The sequence below is a fragment of the Polyodon spathula genome, chromosome 8 (assembly GCF_017654505.1).
Source record: "Polyodon spathula isolate WHYD16114869_AA chromosome 8, ASM1765450v1, whole genome shotgun sequence".
In the NCBI taxonomy this organism is placed as follows: domain Eukaryota; kingdom Metazoa; phylum Chordata; class Actinopteri; order Acipenseriformes; family Polyodontidae; genus Polyodon; species Polyodon spathula.
The window spans coordinates 3341935-3365139 of record NC_054541.1 but is presented as its reverse complement, the minus strand read 5'-3'; the positions used below and the strand labels follow the sequence as shown (position 1 = coordinate 3365139).

Sequence of the window (23205 nt, the reverse complement as noted above, 5' to 3'; positions counted from 1 at the left end):
GAAACACATTGAGCCACGCCTGTAGTGGGCGCATGCGCAATAAACCCAGTTCAATGGCTGATACTGCTGCTGCCATCAGACCCAGTAGTTTCTGGCACAAAACAAGGAGCACCCTCGATCCCTGTCGAAAGAGGGAGAGGTGGTGCTGGAGAGCTGCTACCCTGTTGTCCGACAGGTATGCGCGCATCGTAGTGGAGTCCAGCCGGAACACCACATATGTTATGCACTGCACCGGCATCAGCTGACTCTTGGCATCATTGATGGTGAGGCCCAGCCTCACTAGATGCTCTGTCACCAGCACTGTGTGGTCCACCTCTCCCTCCCTTGACTGGGAACAGATCAACCAGCCGTCAAGGTAGTTCATCACTCTGACCCCTTGTAACCGCAACCAAGCGAGGATAGCGTCTATGCACTTTGAAAACGTACACGGAGCTAGGGAAAGGCTGAACGGCAGCACGGAAAACTCATGCGCATTGCCCTGAAAGGCAAAGCGGAGATATTTCCTGTGCTGTGGACGAATGGGGACATGAAAATTCACCTTGGTAAACTGGCCGGACAAACTGGAGCATGTCACGATGAGTCAGCATTCAGAACCCTTTCTGTTTCAGAAACCGGTTGAGAAACCGCAGGTCCAGGATGGGGCGAAAGCCACCGTCCATCTTCGGTACCAGAAAGTATCTTGAGTAGAACCCCCCTCTGAGAGAGGTGGGATCTACGAGATGAATTGTTCAGGAAGGCTGCGACTTCGGTCTGGAGCACTGAGGCCTGAAGCAGATCTGTCATGTACATAGTCGTGACGCCATGAAAAGGAGGGGGTCCCATGCGAAACTGAAGCGGGTAACCGTATTGTACGGTTGCGAGCACCCACACATTGGTGTGCTTGCACCTCCAGAAGTGCAGCTGTTGTGCAGTGAATTGGGTCTGAGGCCACCAGCCCTGAGGGGTCCTGCTGGGGTGGCTGAAGCTGAGGCAGGACTAGCGGTGGCGGATGCCCTGGATTCCTAAGGTCACCTGGCGGGGCTGTGGGAATTGGCACTGTCCTGGTGACTGTTCGCATCGGGGTAGAGTGCCAATGGTTCGACCTGCCCCGCGTCTGAGTAGGGGGAGGGAGCAAAGCAGCTACCTGTCTAGACGCCTTGTGTTCCCGAAGAGACCCCTGCAGGATCTCCTCCACTGCTGGGCCAAAGGTATGGCCTGGTGATATACGCGAGTCAAAGTGCGGCCTTATCAGCGTCAGGCCCCCCCGACAGCCACAGCTCTCTGCGTACGACCACTAGGCCCGCTAGGCTCTGGCCCAGGGTCTGCCTCTGCAGGCCGGAGATCTGGAGCAACGTGTGCGACAATCGCACCCCCCTGCCACCGGCTCTGGGAGTGGGGTGTCACGAAAACACCATCCATGTACGCAACCAGCATGCTAGATGTGTTCGCCAAGTGGGTACTCTGGGCCCCCGCCACGTAAGCCCTCCGGACGTGTGTCTCCGCTTGGATGAAAAGCTATGCAGATGTCGCAAGAGCCTTGCAGGGATGAGGAGGTGTGCTCGGGGCCTAACCACCACGCACACATGCTGTGCCTGTCCTCCTGTGGGATATTAGTCCCACACGCCTCGCAGGCATGGAAGCCAGCCCTGCCATGTAGCACCGGGTCAAAAGCGCACAGGGCCGAAGCCACGGCGGGCGATTGACTTTCACAACACAGTAATAAAAAACAGTTTTTAAAATACAAAAACAGTTAAATATTACAGAGAGCACACTGTCTGTTTGATCGTAAGACCTACACACAAGGTGAAGGCCAACACAGCCCGCATACGTCTCAACTCAACAAGGAGGGAGCCTCGATGAGGAGTATACGGCGGGTTCAGCTGTAAGCAGCCGCGCTGCAGCTAGTCCTCTGCGCAAGGACGGGGACGCACAGCTACAAACAAAACAAGTCCTGACCTGCTGCCTGCAGGCGGCTGGTGGGCTAACTCGACAGGGGGGACAAGGCAAGGCCAGCCCTGTGGAGTAACAGCGCTCTCCCAAGTAAGAAAGGGTGAAAAACACACACAATTCTTAACAATAATACTTACCTGTGACAGAAATATGAGTTCTGGTGATAAATCTTCCTCCCGACCTGTGAGGGCGCTAAAGAATGAGAGAAGTATCTGGAAGGGCTGGCCTGACAGTTTGTTTCCGGGACAGGGAAATGGGTCAGCCTGGAAAGAAGCGAGACTCTGTTGTAAGACCATATTGACTTGAAAGGTAAACGAGAGGCAGCTGCAAATAACAAGGCAGCTGCAACCGTTTACCTAGATATCATGCGAGATTACATATAGGGGCCAGGGTAACGCTGATCTTTTCCTTCGTTTGGGTAATGTGAGGAGAGAAGGACTGAGAGAGGAGCTCTCAGAGTGAAATACGTGTTGTGTGTTATCTTTGTTTATAATTGTCTGTCTTTTTCGCACCACTAGACAGTTAACGCACACCTCCGGAGCTGTCGCCACGTAAAGCACTATCCGGAGCATCACTGCACAGAGCACCTGCACGTTTGAATATCACCCAGGACTGGTGACCGTGCCTTTGTTTCTTTTCGATAGTGTATTGTGTTATTCACCATCCCGCGCTTTACACATTGTTGTGTACTGCCGGGGATTTATTATTTGACGGTCGCCAGACCTGGAAACAGCACAAATAAAAACTTGTTCACTGAATTACCGTTGTCTGTTCATCACTCCTGCACCACATCACCGCTACACCTGTTCCCCTTACCAACCACTTTGCCACATTACCGCAATAAGACAGACAGACAGAGAGAAGCAGCCCGACAAATGGAACGAACAGGTGCTGATAGTTAGAAACAGAATAAAAAAGGTTCCGAATTAAAGCTACTTATTCCGGGAAAAGCGGCTTTCAGCACGAAGTGCAGGAGAACTGCCAATAAGTTACGTACAGCTTTTTAAGAAGAAAAAAGGGCTCAGTGCAACACAGAGAGGTCTTACGTACCAATCTTGAGAAGCGAAAAGAGGGTCCCTGCGTGACTCTGACTGGGGCATTCAAGGACATGTATTTTCTTCATTTTAAGCCACTCCAATGTTACTTTGGCAGTGTGCTTTGTATCATTGTTCTGTTGAAAGACAAACTTCTTCCACAGTTTGAGTTTTTTGGCAGAGGGGTGCAGGTTTTTATACTAACAATATTGCCAGTCCCTGCTGCTGAAAAGTATCCCTATAACATGATGCTACCACCGCCACACTTTACGGTGGGGATGGTGTTACCTGACTGGTGAGCAGTGTTTGATTTGAGCCACACATACTGCTTAGCGTTCAGGCCCAAAAGGTCCACTTTAGTCTCATCAGACCACAAGATGTTCTGCCACATAACTGCAGTATCTTCTAGGTGACAGTTTACTCTTTGTGGGCAAGGATATGGGTTTTTTCAGGCAGGGCTTCTTCATTGCCACTGTCCCATAAAGCCCCTTTTTGTGGAATGCCTTGGAGATTGTTGATACATGAACAACATCGTTCATCACAGCCACTGACTTCTGTATCTCATTCAGAGTCACAGTTGGCCTCACAGTAGCTTCCCTAAGAAATGCCCTTCTTGTCCAGCAACTAAGTTTAGAGGGGCAGTTTGATCTAGGCAGTGTGGTGGTAGTTTCGTATTTTTTCCACTTCTGTACGATGGACTTCACTGAGCTCCGAGGGATGTTCAATGACTTTGAAATGGTTTTTCAAATACTTTTTCAAGGCACTGTATATATGGAGCCCTGGAGATTCGTCCAACTTTTTGTTTTTTTCCTTTCAACCACATCTCCTGGACTCCATAACTTTACATCTCAATGGCAGCTTATACTTAATTATATATTGTTGTAGGGACAAAAACCACCTGGTCACCTTTGCATTCGTCTATTTGTTTTTCTTCATCCATTTCAGTGGTGAATGATCTGTGACTAGTGTGAATTCCCGGCCCAACAAGTAGTATTTCAATGTTTCCATTGCCCACTTTACAGCCAAACATTCTTTTTCAACTACTGCATACCTTGTTTCTCGGTGTAGTAGCTTCCGGCTAAGATACATATTTGGATGTTCTTCACCTTCAAACAGTTGGGACAGAACCTCACCGACCCCCACTTCCGAGGCATCAGTTTGTACAATAAACGTTTTGTTAAAATCAGGAACCCTTAGCACTGGACCACTGCACAAGATTGTTGTGATTTTTTTTAAACGCTGTGTTCGCGTCTTCCGACCATTGTACTTTGTTTTGCTCAGACTTCTTAGTAAGATTTGTCAGGGGTGCTGCTATCGCCAAGAACTCGGGTACAAATCAGCGGTAATATCCTGCTAATCCCAGGAATGCTCGTACCTGTTTCTTATAGCTGGGAATCGGCCAAGATTTTAAGACCTCCATTTTATTTAACTGTGGTTTTATGAAACTTCCCCCTACCACATACCCCAAACATTTAGCCTCTTTTAGGTCTACAATGCATTTTTCCAGGTTTGCTGTGAGGACTGCCTCTCTGAGAGCTTGTAAGACCTGGTTAACCCTCGGTAAGTGTTCCTCCCACCCCTCTGAGAAGATCACAATATCCTCAATATAAGTTGACACGTACTCACTGTGAGGTCTTAACACCTTGTCCATGGGCCTTTGGAAGGTTGCTGGTGCTCCATGTAGCCCGAAGGGCATAACCTGTTTTCTCTCTAGAACTTGGGTTTAGAGGAATTTGCCAGTAACCTTTTGTGAGGTCTAACGTGCACAGATATTGCACTTTACCGAGTCTTTCAATCAACTCGTCTATACGAGACATTGGGTATGAGTCAAATTTCGAGACCAGATTTAATTGCCTGAAGTCATTACAGAACTTCCAGCTCCTATCAGGTTTAGCTACCATCACAATGGGACTGTTCCATGGGCTGGAGGATTCTTCAATGACGTCCAGCAGTAACATTTTGTCTAATTCCTGTATCACATCTACCCTCTTGGCCTTGGATAGACGATATGGTCGTACTCGTACTCTGACACTAGGGGGAGTTTCTATATTGTGTTGGACCGGGTACATTAGCAAACACATCTTGATTTACTTTTATTAATTGTTCTACTTCTCTTTGTGGTATACTTAACCCAGGTCCTATATTGACCTGTTTAATCTCAGTTTCAGCGCTTTCTTCCTGTGCACAAGAGGTAACAGCTCTATCCCATTTTTCCGGGGGTTCATAATCTACCCAGGACTTCAACAGGTTGACATGATATATTTGAATTTCCTTCCATTTGCCAGGTTGATATACCTTATAATTCACTGGTCCCACGGCTTCAAGTATTTCATAGGGTCCCTGTCCTTTGACGCAGCATTACGCAGTGGAATAGCTTCGGGATAGCGCGTTGCATAGTCTAGAATTACTATGATGTATTCATGTCCTCTGGCTGATCTAGGGAGTTGTCCTACCAGATCCATGGCAATCCATTCAAAGGGTATATCTATAATAGGCATGGTCTGTAGGGGTGCCCTTAGATGAGGCCGAGGACTAGCTCGCTGACAAGTCAGGCAGGATTTACAGAAATGATCCACATTCTTCTATATCCCTATCCATTAAAACCTCTGCAAGATTCTATCAAGTGTTTTGTCAGTGGCTAGGTGTGCGCCAAACAAGTGACTGTGCTAGTTTCATCTCTTGTTGTCTAAAGGAGGGGGGTACCAATAACAGTTCTAAGGTTGTTACCATTAATTCTCATCCCTCTGTACACAATCATTTTTTTGGAAAAAGAACTCCTGGGGATTCACCACTACCCCTTCAATCGGAACTCCATCAATGGACACCAGCCATGCACGTACATGAACTAAGGACAAATGCTGCTCTTGTTCTCTGGCAAACTGTTCACTCAAGGGACAAACTTGCTCCTGCCATGGTTCCTCACTATTTCCAGGATTAATTTCAAACCGTTCCCCTCCCGTCTCATTTAAAATGTCTCGTTAAGTATACGCTAACTCCCTTCTGTATGCTTTTCTCTTGGTTTCCCACTACTGTTTCTACCAGTGATCCCCGCTCTCGTGCTAAGCGTCTTTCTTGTCATGTTTTGTTTAGCTTGGGTGGTTGGGGTTCCTTAGTTAACCCATCTTTGGCAAATGGGAATAATGCCATCAAATTCTCTGGGGACCCCAACTGGGCTTTTAGTTTGAGTGGGGTTTTATCCACTTCCCCTCTGATATTCACCAGATGTTACCTGATGGGGCAACTTGGGGACCACCTCTACATGCATCTTGTGATTCAACTCCTCGTAATTTAAAGTCACATATGTTGTACACAGGTAATCCCGGTCCGGAGATTATAATCCAATTGTACCCCCTTACAATATTCAAGGGTAACCAAAGTAATTGGGCTTCCCGAATCAATGAGTGCCTCTGCATTTACTCCATTCACCTGTACCCCAGCCATATAAGGAAACCTACCCTCGGATACCCCTGCCACAACTGTGCTGCCAAAAAACACCTTCTCTCCCATGTCACACTGCATTGGTTCAGACCTGTCCATGCAGTTCCTAGCAATGTGCCCTATTTTTAAGCATATATAGCATTTATATGTGGAATGATCAGGGGTCCCCTTATTCATTCTAATTGATCTATTAATGGTCTAGGTCAAGTGTCCCTTCTTCATTCAACTTCATATCTTCTTTCTTTCTTTGGGTTTCCTCTGCTGCAAGGCTCTCTATGGCCGACACTCTGTGGGCTCCGAGCCAGTTCTTCTGCTGCCATTTGTCATTTGGACAACATGCCCCACATGTCAACCTGTTCCTATCCAGTTTTAAATAACCTTAGCACAACCGGCAGATGTGTTAAAGTGTTAATTTTGCAGATGACACAAAACTAGGAGGAGTGGCAAGCACTGTTGCAGCAGCAAAGGTCATTCAAAATGATCTAGACAAGATTCAGAACTGGGCAGGCACTGGCAAATTACAGTTAATAGAGAAAAGTAAGGTACTGCACGCAGGCAATAAAAATGTGCATTTTAAATATCATATGGGAGATACTGAAATTGAATAAGGAATCTATGAAAAAGACCTAGGAGTTTATATTGACTCAGAAATGTCTTCGTCTAGACAATGTGGGGAAGCTATAAAAAGGACAAGAACATGCTTGAAGAGCCACCCTCGGGAGACACGCCATACTCGCGAGACACACCGCCCTTTTTACGCACCAAGAACCAAACAGTGAAGTTAGACTGTAGATATCAAGTTCTCTTCACTCTCAAGGTGTTTCTCATTGCGTAACATTAACATGTTTTTTTTCTTCTTAAAAAAATAATAGGAGTTCATTAAAGAATAGACGAAAGGCTTTGAAAACGAGGTCCAATTCGTCATGTTCTAGGACATGTAGTCATAGCAGGGACACGTGTTCTAGTATCCCCAGGGTCGGGTCCATTCTAATTGGAAGCGAGAGCGTGGAGAAGTACAGGCATGGAAAAGCACAGAGCAGTTAAAAGCAGTAAGGAGAAATTACATCTTTAATTGCTTTAATCAGAAAACACACTAAATTGGGAAAACACTGCAGCTTAAAGTCTAACAGCTTTCGTGCATATTTACATTGTGTATCTAGGGTTTATGTCACAACTGTGTCCTCACCAATTACCATTAAAGAAAATACCCATTATAGCTCATAATGTAATTAATTATTAACCACTATAAACACAATACCTCAATAAGAACTAGCAATTCTGGCTTAATTATCCCTAGATTCATGATGAAGAAAGATTAACAATTATTATTATTATGTATGTTTAAGTATTTCAAATGAATCATAAATGTGTATTTGTTATAAGACAAAAATAAACCTAACAATCCAAATTAGTACATTTATACATATTCTCAAAGGAAGAAGAATAAAGGTAGGGTTCATAGTTAAAAACATATGTATAAAGAAGAAACAAATTAAAACATTCAAGGAAAAGTAATGCATTGTTAAATGTTCATACTGAATCCTTGATGTGCTCTCTGGTCATAGAGTTCTGCATTAGTGAAGCAGTCTTAATAGTTCATCATGCATTGTTCGGTTCAGTCACACAGTACTTATACATGTGCCAGCTTCCACATGGCTAAGTATGCATGTGACAATATAAATATCATGGCTTCAGTTCAGTTACTTGTAAACACACAATATAAGTTTGATACTTATTCTGTTGGTGCGATGTTTAAAACAAAGTCTTCTTAACATGGCAGTCCTCTCTGTATAAGTTAGCTGTGCAGCAGCACAGTGCAGTATCTCTGTATGAAGTTTGTAGGAAAAAGCTTTTGTCGTTCCTGAGGCATTCCACCTTCTCTGGGACAACTTTGAAGATTACATCATTGCATCTTTGTTGAAGAACTTCAGAGTTTGATGAGTTGAGAGTGATGAGACTGAAGAAAGAGTGAATCCAGAGAGAGCCCAGAGAGTAGAAGAAGAGAGTCCAGACAGCAAGAGTGAAAATCCTTGTATTAGTTTAAATAACACAATGTATAGGCGTTCCCTTGTACTGTAAACAAATCCTTGTCAGTCCTTCCATTGGTTCACAGTATTTGATAGACTGTTGCGTGTCACACAAAAAGGGTGTGTTAGAAATGGAACTTATCCACCTATTTCGTTATCAAAGGATTTTACATTTATCATTTAAATCTCCTATTCAGTATAACTTTAGTTACATTCATTGGACAAATTTCAGTTTCATTCTCTACAAAATTACGATTACAAGCATACAAAACACATCATAAGGCAATCAAAGGGTAATATTTAAAAATAGTTATTAGTTTATAATATTCATTTGAAACACAATAAACATGTCAGATTTATTGGGAAACTTACTTAAAATAACTATTAAATTTGTGTCCACAAGTTATGTAATTAAAAATGATTCTTAAAGCACTTTAACTAACTTTTAACACAATAATGGTACAACTGCATTGTAGTTTGACAAGCTTTATGACACCTTAGGAGACAATCAGATAGCCTTTGGAAGATGAGCTTCAAAGAGTTAACACAGTCTGTAGCTTGTGCCTTATCTAAATCAGCTTTCAAGTAACAACCCATTCCCCACAGCATGACACAAAGACAAGAGTCTGAATTAAATATCTGGAAAATGCTTTAAACTAGAAAGGAAGGGGGGAGAAATAAACAGAAAAAAGAAGGAAGACTCAGGTAAGACAGCCATTAAATGTATTTATCTAAATGGTAGAAGTATCAGAAACAAAATGTTAGAACTTGAAGCTACTGCACTAACAAGTAATTATGATGTGATAGGTGTTACAGAAACGTAATTGTCTGAGAGTGATCGAGACGAATATAATATTTGGGGGGTATGTACTTGTGGCAGGAAATGGCGTTGTGGTGACGTCTGGCCAGAAGCCGGAAAAATAACACGAAGGTAGGTAGCTGCAATTCAAAGGACGCGGCGTGCGCCACTTATTAAACAACACAAATAAATAAAATATTTAAACAAAAAGACACTGCTCACTGAGCAAAATAAAAAGGGTTAACAAAAACAAATCACGAACACAAAAATACAAATAAGATCCAGGTCAGGCTGGGCAATCGCCTTCACTAATCCTAAATCTTTCTTTTAAGTTAATCTCTCTCCTCTCGCTCTCCCGTTCTCCCGTTCTCCACCTCCGAACACCCACCCCAAGTGTAGAGAGCTGCAGGTATTTATGCAGGTGACCATCTCCCGATTAGCAACAAATTAATCACTTAATTAATTCGGGAGATGGCCACCTTGAAGATTACATCATCAATAATAGGAGCATGCTATAGACCGCCAAATTCAGACGCTGAGCAAAATAATCTGTTACACAATGACATTAGAAATGCGTGTAGCAAAGAAGAAGCCATACTCATGGGGGATTTCAACTTCCCCCATATAAAATGGGAAAATTCAGTGGGGAGCACGACGGACGAAATTGAAATGGTGGAAATGACAAATGATTGCTTCCTAACGCAATTTGTCAAGGCACCAACTACAGGGGAGGCATGCCTTGATTTAGCCTTTTCAAATAATGAAGACAGAATAACTAAAACAGAGGTCAGAGAACCACTAGCAAACTCATACCACAACATGATCTCATTTGAAGTGATTTTTACAACCCAAAAAGTAATGATTAAAGCTAAGGTTTACAATTTTAGAAAGGCAAACTATGAAGGTATGAAACAGAGACTAACAGAAGTTGATTGGAGTAAAATAGAGAAAATATCCACAGAAAAAGTTTGGCTGTTTTATAAAAATGTAGTACTAGAGGCTCAAAATAATTACATCCCTAAAGTAGTCAAACCTAAATGTAAAACTAAATTGCAAAATGGTTTAATAGATCCATTTTTTAAAACAAATCAGCGAAAAAAGACAGAGCATTAAAAAGGGACCAAAAACAAAGTACACAGAAAGAGTACACGGAACTGCAAACACAAGTCAAAAAGGAAGTTAAAAAGGCCAAGAGAGAAATAGAAATTAACATTGCTAAGGGGGCTAAAACCAATTCCAAAATGTTTTTCCAATATTACAACAGCAAGAGAATATTCAAAGAGGCGGTTAAATGTCTAAGAGGAACAAATGGCAAAATCAAAGATGAAGAAGAAAATAGCAAATATATAAAATGATTATTTTTCACAAGCTTTACAAAGGAGAATACAGACAACATGCACCACATGTCAACCTGTTCCTATCCAGTTTTAAATAACTTCAGCAGAACCGATGCAGAAGTGTTAAAGGGACTAGGAGCTCTTAAAATAAACAAATGCCCTAGGCTGGATGAGATCCTCCCAATAGTACTAAAATAAATGAAAGTTATTTACAAACCGCTAACCAAGATCATGCAACAGTCTCTTGACAGAGGGGTTGTACTGACAAACTGGAAAATTGCAAACGTAATACCAATCCACAAAAAGGGAAACAAAACCAAACCAAGTAACTACAGACCAATAAGCCTGACTTCTATTATATAGTAGAGGTTTCAAGGGTTGTGTTGTGGATGGACGTTATGTGCCTGCAAGGTTTCTTTCTTTTTTGACTGCCAGGACCAAGGACAGCAATGTCAAGGATTCCACAGAGGCAGAACCATGGACAGTGCAAACTTCCAGACTGCAACAGAACAGCCACCCCTGTCTCCAGGTGTAATCAAGACAAATCTGCAGACAGGTGATAACAATCAGTCTGCTCTATTTAACCATGCCCTGGGCTTTCTTTGTTGTCTTTTGTGATCCTGGCAGGTGAAGGAATAGGAGAGCATTGGAGAGGTTTGGAGAAAGGAAAGGAAAGGAAAGAAAGGAAAGGAAAGGAAAAGAAAATATACTAAGGAATTGAACCCCCCACGCTGAACTAGGACTGGATTGGAGAACCCGAACAGCACTTGGACAACACTTCTGGACGAAAACTACCCCTGGTAATGAACCCTGGCCTGAACTGACAAAGAGACTAAAAGACCTCCGACTGCCGGCTGATTGATTGTTTTGTTTCGTTTATAAAGAACACTGCCAAAGTCTGTTAACATAAACAGGTTTTAAAGATTACTTGCTCTTGTGTGGTTTTGTGTGAAATCCCCACCTTGTGAAGAACCCGCCCCAGGAAACGTTTACAATATGTAAACTTATGGAAACTACAATAAGATTCAAAATGGAAAATTACACCGTGTAACAATTTATTTTATTTATTTTTTTGTTCCTGGGTAGTAAGTGTTATTTCCTAATTGCTTATGTCTCAAAAGTATAGAAAATGGCTATTATTCCCCACAAACTTTGCTTTTGTGAGCAGGACAGTGATATTTCAAAATATCACTATTTCCAATGGGAAAACGGGCAAATGTGTGTCTTTTCGTTCACATAAAGTCAGAAAAAAACAACATATGAATCCAAATTAACATGTATTTATACTAAAATAATACAAAAATGACTACAAAAGATTTAGAAGTGAGTAGTTTTTTGAGATTTACGATTATACTGTAAATCACTTTCGTAAATATTACTTTAGTATAAATACATGTTAATTTGGATTCATAAGTTGTTTTTTTCTGACTTTATGTGAACGAAAAGACACACATTTGCCCGTTTTCCCATTACAAATAGTGATATTTTGAAATATCACTGTCCTGGTCACAAAAGCAAAGTTTGTGGGGAATAATAGCCATTTTCTATACTTTTGAGGCATAAGCAATTAGGAAATAACACTTACTACCCAGGATCACAAATTGTGTTACATAGTGTTATCTATATGGTAACAGTATCCTGGGAGACAGTCAACATGGTTTTAGGAAAGGGAGATCATGTCTAACTAACCTGCTTGATTTTTTTGAGGAGGCAACATCGATAATGGATAATTGCAAAGCATATGACATGATTTATTTAGATTTCCAGAAAGCTTTTGACAAAGTCCCGCATAAAAGATTAATTCTCAAACTGAACACAGTAGGGATTCAAGGAAATACATGTGCATGGATTATGGAGTGGTTAACATGTAGAAAACAGAAAGTACTGATTATACAATAAACCTCAAAATGGAGAGAGGTAACCAGTGGAGTACCACAGGGATCAGTATTAGGTCCTCTGCTATTCCTAATCTACATAAATTATTAGTTTCTGGTATAGTAAGCAAACATGTTAAATTTGCAGATGACACAAAAATAGGAGGAGTGATGTAGCAGCAAAGGTCATTGAAAATGATTTAGACAAGATTCAAAACTGGGTAGACACATGGTAAATGACATTTGACAGAAAAAAGTATAAGGTACTGCAAGCAGGCAATAATAAATGTGCATTATAAATATCATATGGGAGATACTGAAATTGAAGTAGGAATCTATGAAAAAGACCTAGGAGTTTATGTTGAACTATAAGACCCCATCTTGAATATTGTGTTCAGTTCTGGTCACCTCACTACAAAAAGGATTATTGATTAGATACATATAAAGAAAATGAGAGCTAATTTTAAAAAAAAATCACAATTTAGATTTAGAAAGACACAGATCACCAAGTAAGATTTTGGTAGTTTCAAATGTGTCATTGTAACAAAGAAGTCCCCAGTCCCAATCATGCTCATAACCCCTCACCTCCAAGCTAGTGCCAGTGGAAGCTCATACTGTAGTTATGGAGATGCACAAGCTAGGAACATGCCAGGAAGTGGACCAGATTTCTGTCCCACGACACAACACTCAAATGAATTAAATGTAATACAATGATTACATTAAACACATGCTGTATGGAGACGCATCCATTAAAATCAATATTATACGGGGTGATTAGAAAGCAAGTTTACCACATCAGTGTGTTGTGTTGATGTGGTAAATGTACTTTCTAATCACTGTGTGTGTGTGTGTGTGTTACACTCGTAGTCAGGATTCGGTCACTCACCAACAAAAATAACCATTTCGCGATTTGGGCATTTACAAATGATCAAAGAACGAAATGAAATGAAATTATTTCAATCAAATTGCAAAATGGAAAATATCAAACAAGCAAAGAATGAAATACAAAAGAAGAGACAGCTTCTTCAGTCTTAGTAAAGCGATCTAATCAAATTGTGAAATGCGCTTTGAGCAAACCTACAGTTCCCAAACAGATTGTGAAGATGCTGCTCAATCTGTGAATAGCAATTATTTTTCATCAAGTGAAATACAAACATTTTAATACAATATTTTTTATTGAGTGAACATAAAACCAGGGCATTCTATTTATGAGATACATGTCACTGAGTCATTATGAATGTATTTATTATGTATGCAGGAATTAACCCATTGAGATGTGGCCTCATTTGCAAGGGGTCGTGGTCAGCAATTTAGGAGAACAGTGACCTCAAACATTAAGCTTCACGGGAGTTTGAAATAACATTTGCAATGTTCTTGCTTTCAAGGAGAAAACTAACAACTAAAAATGAATTTAAACTGAAAAATCAAACGTCAATCCATGTTTGTCTAATCAGTTTTTTAAGCGAAAGAAAGAAGTATGCAAATGTTTATCATCTTCTCATAAATCACAGGAAGGGGTGAACTATCACTTCTTAGAAAACAGGTTTTGCAGACCTGATCAGCTCCACAGTGCCTCGTCAGTGGAATAAAGATAGAAACTGCTTTTTGACAACAAAACAAAAACCTTCTTAAATGTTTTTATTTTAGATGATGACAACTTTGGTCAATGAACATTTTCAAAATGAACCATATGGAGAGCTCCACTAAACTATTGAGCCTCATTTTAAAACACTGTTTTGATTAGATACATATAAAGAAAATGAGAGCTAATTTAAAAAAAAAAATCACAATTTAGATTTAGAAAGACACAGATCACTAAGTAAGATTTTGGTAGTTTCAAATGTGTCATTGTAACAAAGAAGTCCCCAGTCCCAATCATGCTCATAACCCCTCACCTCCAAGCTAGTGCCAGTGGAAGCTCATACTGTTACTTTTTTCTCTAGATCAATCCTCAGAGAATGCAAAGTTGAAGAAATAGCCAGTTTGGATAGAACTATGTGGCACTTTAGCCTCACTAAAGTGGCCATAAGCAATGCTTGAATGCATGGCAAATGCAACTTCAAAAAACTACCAAAAATCCACAATCCCTGGATACAATAATAATTTGCTTGATGCTTGTAGATCTCATTAACATCTACCCAAAGATGTCTATGGGTGAGTCCCCCAACACAACTTATTACTGCCTAACCTTGGTACAAATAGGAAAAAATCTAATTTCAAGGGGTTTAATGACCAGAGGTGGGACTCTGGTCATTAAAACCAAAAGTTTTTCACAGAATTTGGAAGACTGGTACCTAAGGGTCTTACAGCAATACTTTCATTTTAGGACCCACATCCCCTACAGGGTAAAGGGTTCGTCTGAAGTTCGAATAAAACTTGTAAGTTACTCCTTGTCTGGCAATTTTCCAGAAGTGAGTAGGGTGCTCCTAATATTTTTGTTCTGAAAAGCCCTGTACAATATGAGTAGAATGAGGTGCTACACATGATGGTAGCATCTAAATTGCACCCAGGGTAATTTTTCTGGTTATGGTCCCTTTCTCACCTTAGGTTGACCTTTGCAAGGCCACAGGTAAAATTAAAGGAGAAATTAAATAAATAATAATGGCTATGATTTCTGAACTCAGTATGTCTGAGAACCTCCAGGTGAATTTTTGTAGAAAAATCTGAGACAGACGGGTCAGCAAGTTGACTTGAAATCTGCAGCTTTTTAAGAGTCAGGAACAATTACAATGGTCAAATAAACTAATTATTTGCTCAATTAAGGGTTTCATTAAGTAACTGAGAGCCCTAAAGATACTGCGGTGTTGTGTTATTTTTAAGTAAGTGGTAAAAAGTGGTACTCAGCACACTGCGCTTGCTCACACATTACTAATCAAAATAGAGATTAGATAAAGGGGCATGCAAAACAGAAAAAGGAGGCATTTTTTTACACAGAGAATTGTGATGGTCTGGAACCAACTCCCCAGTAATGTTGTGACGTGAACCAGGGTTACGGTAAGTAACCCAACATTCCCTTTCAATTTGAAGATGACCACTATGGCATTAGGTATGGAATAATGTATACCAGAAACATTGCGAGGAAGAAGGAACAGCAGCATATGAGGGGCGCTCAACACTATCTAGCCCAGAGGTTAGCGGTGTGAACCTACACCCTCAAGGACTCTTGTGCCTACAGAACAAGGCAGGGTCTACCACATTAATCCACAGTAGAACCTGGAGAAAGTAAGCGGCATAGCCCAGCTAGTTGCAGTACAAATATCAGACACTGAGGCACCTTTGAAAAGGGCCCAAGATGTAGCCAACCCTCTAGTGGAGTGTGCGGCTACCCTACCAGGAGGGGGAAAGCTAGCACTATTATACACAGTCGAGACTGTCCACAATCCAATGAGACAGATGCTGCTTAGGGAGGGGCTCTCCTAGGTGTTCAGTGACAGACAAAGAGCTGGTCAGATTGACACAGAGCTCTTGTCCTATGCACGTAGCATCTCAATGCCCGCACTGGGCAGAGGAAATTCAATCTCTCATCCTCCGTTGAAGCAAACGGAGGTGGATGGAAGGACCCCAGTTCCACAGATTGATTAATGTGGAAGGCTGTAATCACCTTGGGGAGGAAAGCAAGGTTGCTGCACAGAGACACCATGCTGCCATCCTCCCAAATACACATGCATGAGCTGTGCACGGGCAGCGCCTGCAGCTAACTGACCCGCTTAGTGGAGGTGATCACCAAGAGGAAGACTATCTTCATAGACAAGTACTTCAGCTCTGTCGAGCTCAAACGGGGCCTTCGTGAGAGCCTCTAGTACAATATTAAGGATCCATTCTGGGACAACAGTCCTCCTAGGGCGTAATCGCTGCGCACCTTTAAGAATTGACAACCACTTTGTGGCGGATTCCGCGTGGTCTTAGTGCCTGCTCTCCACCAGCCTACCTCATACATGTGTCTGTCAATGCCACAATACAGTGTATGGCGAAAAACCCGCTTTTCGGTTTGCCCGATGATCTTGCAGATGTGTTCTTTCAAAGGCCCAGCAGGGGGCGCACACTGGCTGTGTCGCTGATAAGAGCTCAGTCCATGGCGGGAATACCTATGCTTTGAATCCCCCCCCATGCTTCAAGACCAATTCCCTTACTTCCTGTAAGAATCATCTGCCTTATCACTAGTTGGCTTCTTATCCCTTCATGGCTGTGTTTTTGGTTTCCCCTGTACTGCTTTCCTCTAGATCGTCACAGAGAGAAACGGTATTCACTTATTTCAAAGCACTTGTCAGGGGAAGCTGAAGCTGCTGACACCAGGATAGCAAAGCTATTTAATCAGTCAAAAACACTGATAGGTAAACAGCCAATGAGAGCGCCTCACGAAAAAATAACAAGAGCGATGCCTCTTGAATCCACAAGCGTGCATCGCTGAAAACACCAATTACATTCATACCCAACCTGTAAAGTATTCAAGCCAGATGTGTTTAATAAGTGAAATCTTGGGTTTTTTATTACACCAGCCATACCCCAGGCTCCGTTCTCCAGATAAAACCTTTTTCATCTCCACTCCCGTCTTCCGCCCTTTGACCTCTCTAGTATACCTTGCTTAAAGCCGTAACACCCCCAATACTCTACATTCCTCCCCCTTTAAGTATTTATCAACCCCTATATAGTATTTTTTTTTTTTTTTAAACAAAACACTATTATTAATAACAACATGTAGAACAAGAACACAAACAATCCCTGATCCCACTATAAGGACAGGGGTGGACTACCCTGTTCCTCCAGACAATTATGAGGAATTATTCTGCCCTCTCTTCCGTAACTGCCCATAACTATATGGTTTTAGCTTTTACTAGTCCATCAGTACCCGAGGCTTTGGGATACGACTAGAGCGATGCAAAGGGGCTGTGTCTTCTGTTTGGTCCCCCACTGCAATGTCTTGATTCTTAGAAGTGTCTTCTAGAATCTCCTGTTCTTCTTCATTGTTTGCAAGCTGATCCTGTGTCTTTGTCCTTGAGTCACCCTGCTCCACACTGGGCTGGTCAGACACAGTGTCCTCTACTTCTAGTTGGGGACTGTCAGGCTGCGGCATGTCTGTCTCAGGTTCTTTAGGAAAACCCCTGCGGACATGGTCCACATGTCTCCGGCAGGCTCTACCATCTTGCAATTTTACAACGTATGACACTGGACTGTTTGCTTATGGTGCCTGACAACCACTGCGGCCCTGTGCCAAAGTTGCGAGCAAACACACTGTCCCCCACCTTAAAGAACCGTTGTCTGGTGTGTATATCATGATTTGCTTTCTGTTGCGCCTGTTTCTGCTCGACCCGGGCTCTCTCTGGGTATAGCAAATCCAGGTGGGTGCGAAGTTTCCGTCCCATCAGGAGCTCCGCTGGTGATTTACCTGTGGTGGCTTGGGGCGTCACCCTGTACTTGAAAAGAAACCTGATCAGTTTCGACTCCATATTCCCCTTTTCCATTTTCTTTAATCCTTCCTTGATTGTCTGAACTGCCCTCTCTGCTAACCCGTTAGAGGAGGGGTGATAAGGGGATGTTTTAATGTGCTTAATGCCATTTTGGTCCATAAACTGCCTGAATAGTTCTCCCACAAACTGTGGTCCATTGTCGGAAACAACGGATTCTGGCAGTCCTAAAGCAGCAAAAGTGACTCTGAGTCTGTCAATAGTAGCCTCAGCTGTGGACGAGGTCATCGGATGGACCTCTATCCACTTGGAATACACATCCACTATCACCAGGAGCATTTTTCCATTAGCAGGACCAGCATAATCCACATGAATTCTTTCCCATGGTTTTTCTGGCCATTTCCAGGGATGTAGCGGTGCCTCTGGAGGGGCGTGCCGATTTGCTTGGCATCTGGTACATTCCCGGACCTTCTTTTCTAATTCCCGGTACATTTTCGGCCACCGCACATAGCTCTGTGCCAAACACTTCATGCGCACTATCCCTGGGTGTGCCTCATGCAGTAATTTTAGGACTTGCGGTCTCATTGTAGGTGGAATGATGACACGTGCTCCCCACAGGAGACAACCTTCCACGATGCTTATTTCTTGTTTCCTGCTAAAATAAGGCTTGGTTTCACTATTTGGCAACCCCACCCAACCATTTGTAACCATTCGGCATATCCTTGATAACACTGGGCCTCTTTCGGTAGCCTTGCGGACCTGTTTTGCATCTAACGGGGACGTTGAGAGCCATTCCAATAAAAGAACTGTTTCGGTTGGCATTGGCACTTTTTGTGGGCCTTCTGGTAAAGGAAGTCTGCTCAGTGCATCTGCGTTGCCAAGGTCCTCCCCCGGTTTATATCGGAAACTGTAGTCATATGCAGCCAACGTTAGAGCCCAGCGCTGAATTCTAGCCGAGGCCATTGGGGGTATTGGTTTATTTTCATTGAACAAGCTCTGGAGAGGCTTGTGATCTGAATTTATTGTAAAATGTCTGCCCAGCAGATAGCAATGGAACCTTTTTACGCCAAAAATAACAGCCAGCCCTTCCTTCTCCAGTTGAGAATACTTTTTCTCGGCAGGTGCCAAAGAGCGCGATGCATAGCTGATGGCCTCTCTGAACCATCCGCTCCCAATCCATAAGGTGAAGCGTCACACGATAACACCAGGGCTTTCTTACAACCAAAGTGCACCAGTACGTCTGAAGACTGCAGCAGAGCCTTTGCCTGCGTAAATGCCTTTGTCTGCTCCAAACCCCAATGCCACCGGACCTGTTTCTGCAACAGTTTATGCAATGGTGCTAAGACTGTGGACAGATTTGGCTAGAACCGTCCATAATAGTTGAGCAGGCCAAGAAAGGATTTTAGCTCAGTAACAGATTTTGGGGCTGAATCTTCTGATATGGCTCTCACTTTCTCTTCCACGGGACGTAGACCGGCTGCGTCTATCTTATGTCCCAAATAGATGACTTCAGGAGCCTGGAAAACACACTTGTCTTTTTTTTAGACGCATTCCTGACTGTGAGAGCCTGTGTAACACTTCATCTAAATTTGCAAGATGTTCCTGTTTAGTTCTGCCTGTAATGAGAATGTCATCAAGGTACACACACACCCTGTATGCCCTGTAAGAGCGAATCCATTATTCTTTGAAAAATGCCAGGTGCTGCTGACACTCCAAAAGGCAAGCGGTTATAGCAAAACAGTCCCCGATGTGTGTTAATGGTCACATAAGGTTTGGATCCTTTGTCTAGTAGAATTTGCAGGTAAGCGTTACTCAAATCAATTTTTGTAAATTTCTGTCTTCCTGCGAGCGTAGCGTAAAGATCTTCAATCCTTGGAATGGGGTATGTGTCTATCCTTGCCGCTTGGTTAACTGTGACCTTGTAGTCCCCACATATACGTACACTGCCGTCTGCTTTTAGGATTGGTACTACTGGGGCTGCCCACTCAGAAAACTGTACTGGTTCAATAACCCCTTCTGCTATCAATTGGTCCAGTTCTTGATCCACTTTGTCTTTCATGGCGTATGGGACTGGTGTCGGTTTGAAAAAACGTGGCTTAGCTACTGGGTCCACGTGAATTTTTCCTGTCGTTCCCCTGAGTGTGCCTAAGCCACTCTGAAAGAGTTTGCTATGCTTCTCCACCAATGTTTGGTATCCTGCAGCTTGTGTCCAAAATAGCTCTGTCCAGTTTAGTTTCAACTGTTTTAACCAGTCCCGACCCAGTAGACTGGGGCCTTCCCCTTTAACTACAGTGAGTCGTAAACGTAGCTCTTGTCCTTGGTATTTAACCAAAACGCTAATGGACCCCAGTATTGGAACTTGTTCCCCTGTATAGGTGCGTAGAACCACATCAGATGTGGTAAGTTCAGGTGTATTGTCCAAAGGCCAGTTTCTGTTGTAAGTTGATTCACTAATTATTGATACTGAAGCTCCAGTATCTAACCTCCATGGTGGTTACTTGGTCATTTATAATAACCTGTACAGTGATTGGCTTTTCCCTCTGCTGCCTGCTTCTTACACTGAACATTGTACACACTTCACTTTCCTCCTCCACTACGTGCATTGATTCCTCCTTCCTGGGCTGTTTCCGTGTATCTTTCTTTTTACTAAGACAGACTCTGGCAACATGGCCATGCTTTTTACAGGAGTAACACTCAGCATCTTTAAAATTACAGACATCAGGTGAGTGCTTACCCCCACATCTATAACATGACAATTTGCGCTGGTTCTCTGAGTAACTGGTCTGTCTTCCTGATTTATTGTATGAAATCTCATTGACAGTACCTGTGCTTTCCAGTAGAATGCCGCTTGTTGTAGCCTGTAGATCGGAAGTATTTTTTGCTGCAATTTCCATCCCTTGCGCAATATCCAGTGCCTTTCTGTAATCCAGCGTCGACTCTGACAGTAATCGGCGTTGTATGCGTTCGTCGTTAATTCCACACACTAGGCTGTCTTTCAAACGGTCATTCAATGTGTCTCCGAAATACTCGCAATACTCTGAAAGCGCGCGGATTTCCGCTACCAACCCAGCTACAGATATGCCTGGTTTGCAGCTATCAAATTTAAATCTCTGTACTAGGGCTGATGGTTTCGGATCTGTAAGAGCTGTCACAAGCTCGGCAAATGTTTTTTCACTAGGTTTAAGTGGAGCCACTAAACTTCTCAAAAGGCTATACGTTTTAGCCCTGCATACACTAAGCAAGATTGCACGTTGCTTTTCAGTTTCTTTAATTTCATTTGCGATGAAATACTGGGACAGTCTCTCCGTATACTGAATCCAGTCCTCTTGTTCTGCCTTATACTCTTCAATTTTGCCGTATGCCGCATTCTGGGTTTTTTTTTTTTTTTTGTTTTTTTTTTTTCAGGACACGTGTGCTTTATTTTACAGCAGGAAACAGAAACCTGTGGAAACGACACTTCTACAGGATTTATGTTATGTCTTTTCTGTCACGTAGCTTTTTTTTTTTTTTACCTTGGAAACCCTCGGAGCAGTTTTATCCTCGTCGCCAATGTAAAGTATTCAAGCCATATGTGTTTAATAAGTGAAATCTTGGGTTTTTTATTACACCAGCCATACCCCAGGCTCCGTTCTCCAGATAAAACCTTTTTCATCTCCATTCCCGCCTTCCGCCCCTTGACCTCTCTAGTATACCTGTAGCCGTAACACCCCCAATACTCTACACAACCAAAAAACAGCAACAATACAAAATAAAAGTTCAGATGTTGTGTTGTGTTTAGTTGTATTATTTATGAGTTAGTAGTGTTTGCATTTACAGAAATCAACGACTGAGCCCCCCTCTGGGACTTCTATTTGTGTTCAAATAGATAGTACTGCAGAATCACTGTATAGTCTGCAAGATATTATGTGTAGACGGTAGATTGCATTACTGTAGTATTGCGTGATGAGAATTGGCGTTTATCTGCAATGCAATGCTTGACTGAATACCTGCAGCGATGCAGAGGAACGCGGCTTTGATATAGTTAATATCTTTTTTTTTTTTTTTTAATTATAGAAAATGCACGTTTTATTGGACGTGTTGACATCATGCCATACATCGAGTCCTGCCTCCAATGCCCTTCTTCCCCTTCCCAGCATCAGGAGGTGATGGGAAAGGCAGACACAGTGTCAGCGAGCAACCGAGAGGGTGAGAGGAGAGGACGGCTCCATTAAACTGCACTCAGAAAAGAACACCAATACAGATCGGCGCATAATAAATCCCCGCAGCTCACAGGTATGGAGAGCTTGCTGGAAAACCCTATGAAAGCTGTCCTTTACCTCAAAGAGCTCACTACCATCGTGCAAAACCAACAGAGTCTGATACAAACGCAAAGGCAGCGGATAGACGAATTGGAGAGGAAGGTGGAGGAGCTGATCGGCGAGAACCGGAATCTTAAAGACAAGCCCCAGCCACAACCCGAGCCCCAACCCCAACCCCACCACAACCATCACCACCCTTCTCAGCGCAGCAGCAGCCCGCAGCCGCCAGCTAACCTGCATCAGCACACGGCGAGTAAAGCCACTGCTGCCGGCTCGACCCCCCTTGCAGCGCAGCCTCATCCAAAGCAGCAGCCGCAGATCCCACCTCAGCAGTCCCAAACTGTGCCACAAACACAGCCACAGCAGCAACTGCATCTGGTCTCCGCTTCTCCTCCGACCCCACCGTCCCCGCAGTCTCCGCAGCCGAACCAAGCGAGCTTGGAGCCGGCGGAGGCGGAGAAGAAAAGCCCGTGCTGCAAGTCTTTGGTCCCGCAGAAGTCCGCAGCGATCTGCCGGGCAGTGGTCCTCGGGAGGAAGTCAAAGTGAGTGTTGCTTATCGGGGTTTAAATATCGGGTCGACGTGTATACAATTGCCGTTTCTGTTGGTTGTCTCTAGGCGTAAAATAGGGTATATTATTATTATTATTATTATTATTATTATTATTATTATTATTATTATTGAGTTGCAATGTCGTTGATATTTGTTAGAGGACAGTAGTGCTGGTTTTAAGGGAAAGGTTAATGCTTGGTTCCTTTTCTATGCTCGATTTATTCACAGCAGGTGCAACCGCTGCTCTAACATTGACACTGTTGACAATTCATAGTCTTGACATTTGTAAGACAACCTGCCTTTATGCTTCTGTAAAGCAGAATCCTATCTTTCTAATGTTTTAAACGTTGTTTTAAATATAATAATAATAATAATAATAATAATAATAATAATAATAATAATAATAATAATGGCGTGTAGTAGGCTGAGTATCGTTGTTTAATGTTTACATTTTACAAAGGCTGAATAAAATATGCCGTGCTGGTGCACTGTTTCGTTTCAGGGATTCAGGGCACGA

At 42.7% G+C, this 23205-nt stretch overlaps 1 pseudogene; it reads right to left on the bottom strand.

The window, feature by feature from the left end:
- Positions 1-1233: 1233 nt before the first annotated feature.
- On the bottom strand, positions 1234-21498 carry LOC121320153 (annotated as a pseudogene).
- Between the last annotated feature and the right edge of the window lie 1707 nt (positions 21499-23205).